The sequence below is a fragment of the Echinops telfairi genome, unplaced genomic scaffold (genome assembly GCF_000313985.2).
Source record: "Echinops telfairi isolate 266 unplaced genomic scaffold, ASM31398v2 ScPeMD7_9;HRSCAF=40, whole genome shotgun sequence".
Taxonomy (NCBI): Eukaryota; Metazoa; Chordata; class Mammalia; order Afrosoricida; family Tenrecidae; genus Echinops; species Echinops telfairi.
In genome coordinates, this window is record NW_022103906.1 from 80099411 (window position 1) to 80104242 (window position 4832).

Below are 4832 nucleotides of genomic sequence, written 5' to 3' on the forward strand. Positions count from 1 at the left end.
TTCTCTCCAGCACTGCAGGTTTAGATGGCAGACCGAGTGGCAAGGGGGTGAAAGATGGGATCCTTGAAAACTAACAGGAGGGGAGATTGAGAGGACGTAGGATATATATGGTTGGAGGAGGAGTGGGACAGGTATTCCCATGATAAAAGCTAGGTTACCAGGAACCAGACTAAGACTCTATCTTAGCGTGCAGCTGACCTGGCAAAGAGAAATGACCTTCCCAACCTCTTCGACACAGACTAATCATAATCTTCTTTATCCTTGACAGGAATGTCTACATGTCTTATGTAGGTCTTAGTGTATCAGTTGGTGCTGGACATGAGCTAGGTGGTGGCAGGAGAATAGGATTTGGAAACACTAGGGCAGCGGTTCTCAACCTGTGGGGTTGAGACCCCTTTGGGGGTCAAACGACCCTTACACAGGCGTCACCCGATTCAGAACAGTAGCAAAATTACAGTTATGAAGTAGCAACAAAAACAATGTTATGGTTGGGGGGGTCACCACCACATGAGGAACTGTGTGAAAGGGTGGCGGCATGAGGAAGGTTGAGAACACTGCACTAGGGGGACTAATTCACAGATGCAGTTTCAAGATCTGCTCTATGTAGAGAAACAGAAGTCAAGGAACTGGGCTGGTAGATGCTTCACCTATATGAATCATGAATATGGACGGACACTAAGGATGTTGGAAGGCACTGGGTGGAAAGGACTGCTGGGTGCAGAAATTCTTGATGAATGCATTGGAATGCCCAGGAAGGTGGTAAGGTAAATGATAGGGATGGGAATAGGCAGAGGCTGGTGTAGCAGGTATTGCAGTCTGAAAGGAGGTACTTTTCAATCTGGAAGCAGCAAAAGGGGCAAGGAGACTATTTCTCTAGGCAGTGTGCTTTTCCTCCTAAATCCCATCTGATCTTAAGGAATAGAACTACCAGCACCCAGATCTTGCCAGAGGCCCGGAGATTTTTTTTATTTTTTTATATTTACTTTTTTATTTATTTATTTTTTCTTTTTTGACATTTTATTAGGGGCTCATACAACTGTTATCCCAATCCATACACACATCAATTGTGTAAAGCGCATTTGTACATCGTTTCTCAAAACATTTTCTCTCCATTTAAACCCCCGACATTAGGTCCTCATTTTTCCCCTCCCTCCCCGCTCCCCCCTCCGGCATGAGCCCTTGATAGTTTATAAATGGGTATTTTGTCATATCTTGCCCTGTCCGACGTCTCCCTTCGTCCACTTTTCGGTTGTCTGTCCCCCAGGGAGGAGGTCACACACAGTTCCATGTAATCGGTTCCCTCTTTCCTACCCATTCTCCCTTTACCCTCCCTGTTTTGCCACTCACACCACTGGTCCTATAGGGCTCATCCGTCCTGGATTCCCTGTATTTTCAGTTCCTATCTGTACCAGTGTACCTCCTCTGGTCTAGCCAGCTCTTGCAAGATAGAATTCGAGTCATGGTAGTGGGAGCGGGGAGGAAACCTTTAGGAACTAGAGGAAGATTGTATTTCTCATCATTGTTACATCCTACCCTGACTGGCTCATCTCCTCCCCGAGACCCCTCTGCAAGGGGATCTCCAGTAGGCCCGGAGATTTTTATTTCTTTTCTTCCTCCATGATTTATATCTTATAAATGCTTGATATTTATTGCGTAAAAAACTCACCCATGAAGTATGTAGGGAAGGAGGTATGTGTGGAAGAGTCGAGATAGTAAAGGCCTTGTTTGGCACCACGATGGACTAGGAAAGAATTGTCAACCTGGCCTCCAAGTTCTGAACAGCACCCTGGGATAGTTGCTTTAGGGCTTAAGATACTGCAGGCCCCAACTTTATATAGGACTCAGATAGCTATCAGAGATTGTTATCTTTTTTTAGTTTACACTAGGGAGACTTTATAATGATTTCTCAATAAACATCAAGTTCTACAAAATCTTGTCATTAGCATTCCTCCAGCAAGAAACAGAGTCTTGGTAGCATAGTGGTTTACATGTGGGGCTGCTAACCACAAGGCCACAGTTTGAATCCACCAGTTTGCTCCTCAGGAGAAAGAGAAGGTCTGATGCCATAAAGATTTACACTCTGACAAAATGGGTATATAAGCAGATGTGGTGAACAAAGCTGACAGTGCCTGGCTATCAAAAAATATAGCATCTGGGATCTTAAGGGCTTGTAATTAAACAAACGGCCACCTAGCAGGGAAGCAACAAAGTCCACATGCAAAAGCACATAATCATAAGGTGTTGATAAAAAGAGGTATCAAAGTTCAAAAACACGCAGATTAATGTGAAGGGATGTGAATGCAATGTAGACCCAAAATCCACTTGAAAGATAATTGGGCAGTCCCTCTTAGAAGGGCCACATGGAATGGATAATAAATCAAGGGTGCTGTATAGCACTAATGAATCACATAACTATCCTCTAGTTCTTTAAGATTTCCTCCCCTTACTACTAAGGACTATGTGCTGTACCTCATTAATCAGGTTAGATTTGTGCATGTTCGTTTGTATATTTAAGATTGCTCAGTACATGGAAGTCAAGATAGATGACCCTCAGAAACAGTGACAGGAGTATTGGTTCCCTGAGGGTACAAGGAGAGATTGGGGAGTGGGGATGGACGGGAGGAGAGCCGACAGCACTGATGACTCTAAAACTCCACTCGCTGGGATTGAACAACTGAATTATATGTGAATGGATATACTGGAATGTGTAAGATATGTCAATAAAAATAATGTACATTGAATAACTTATTTAGTCTCAGAAACCCACAGGGGCAGAACTGACTCAATGGCAAGGAGTTTCGATTTTTTGTTTCCAGAAAGGACAGACCCTGACAGAACAGTGGGTGAGTGCTCAGCTAACTAAAAGGTCCGTGATTCAAACTCACAGCTGCCCCGCAAGAGAAAGGCGTGAAGTCTGCTTCTGTGTAGATTCCCCAAACTGCAAATTCCAATTTATAGTAACCCTACAGGACAGAGTAGGACACCATGGGAGTAGAAAGCCTCATCTTTCTCCCGAGGAGAAGTTGGTGGTTTTGAAGTGCTGACCTTGCAGTCAGCAGCAGCTCAGTGAGAGAACACTATGGCACAAGGGCTCTTGTGTAAGGATAACAGCCTTGGAAACCCTATGGGGTGGTTCTACTTTGTCCTGTAGGGTCACTGTGTGTTGGAATGGAACCAGAATTGACTTGATGGCAGTGGGTGTGGTTTACTTTTCTCTGGAGCAGTATGCTGAGAACAATTCTGAAGCTTACATTCTTGAGACTGGGCTTTGAAGGAGAGTAGCACAATTGATTGGTGATGTCTGCCAAGGAGGTTAGCCCATGCTCCTCTGCTATACCTAGCATGGGCGGCTTGTTTGTAGATGGAAGACGGGTTGCTTAGTCCCAGCAAGTGAGGGTCCTTCTATGCCAGAGATAGGGAACCTTTTTTTTCTGCCAAGGGCCATTTAGTTATTTATAATATTATTTGAGGGTCATACTGGTTAAATATTTAATTAACTCACCCCTAATGTAATGGCTGAAATGGCTTTTCTTTGGTGAGGTATTTGATGTTAGCTGGTGTTAATGATTTTGTGGGCCATATACAGGCCCAAAGCTAGACCTCCCCACCCCTGCCTTAGATGATACAAAGAAGTTAGGCTTCCTGCTGTCATTGAAACTCAGGACCTGTCTATCAGGTCTTGGTCAGCCCTAGTTGAAACATTAAGAAAACACTGTGTGAGAGCGGGAAAAGCCTGTTTATCATCATTCATATTTGCTACGTTCCTCACATGAATTGGCTAGCTAGTTCAGATGGGTCTGGACTTCGGGGCCATCTCTCTCAAGCCAGCCTTGCTCCCTTCAGCCTATTTCAACAGGTAAGAAATAAAATGAATTCATACCAATCAGTTTGATATGTACAGATTTCTCTTGTAAAATATAAATCAAGAGAATATGAGTTTTGCATACTGGAGTAGCCCCAATTCTGCTTCTAAAAGGCAGGAAAAAATAAGTGGGTCATAAGTCCCTGTTTTGTTATGCCTATAAGAGCTACTGACTCCATTTCTCACCCTAACCAACAGAAAGCCATTCTCTTGAGGCGTTGTTTTATAAACCCGTGATTTATGGCAGTGACTTGAGTTGAAGTGTGGTCTTCCGTGAGGCCGGGAGCTAGGAGAGAGAGAGACGAAAGGGAAATTCTGAATTTGAGCATCATCTCTAGGTCAGCTAAGGGTTGGGGGAAGAACCTTAGCTTTCTGCTGGCAGGGGAATTTGGGATGAGAGAGACTCTTCTAAAGGTGAGAGTATCCTGGGAGAATGACTCGTGTGAATGGGGGAAAATAATTTTCCTCATTGTGTGTGTGTGTGTGTGTGTGTGTTATGGAGGTAAGCTGGACGGATTACCCTTGAGTATCTAGAGTCCCTGAGGGTCAGAGACCTTTAAATAGACCGGCCTACATGGGTGAGAACTACCTTCCTTCAACTCCCAAACCCCCATTCCCAGCCATTTGTGTTCCCAGATCAGGAACCCATCGGTAAGCGAGAAGGCCCCAAAGACGGCCAGTCCTATTTGGGCTGAGCGGACCGCGGGTCCCTTGCCGTGCGTCCCGGGGTTCCATATGCTATGCCGGTGGGTCGCGCCGCTCGCTCGCCGCGCCTGCCGCAGGAAGAGTACCAGCCGACCCAAGCAGTGCCACCTTGGGGAGGAGGTGCCAGGTGGGTCGTCGCAGCCCCAGAAAGGGCTGCGGGGTCCCGGTTTCGGGTCTCCCCAGAGGGAAGGGTGGCGCTCTCTGGGGCCAGACCCGCGAGGCTCGGTCCCCCGGGGCTCGGAGCCGCTCCCACGTCCATTTCGGG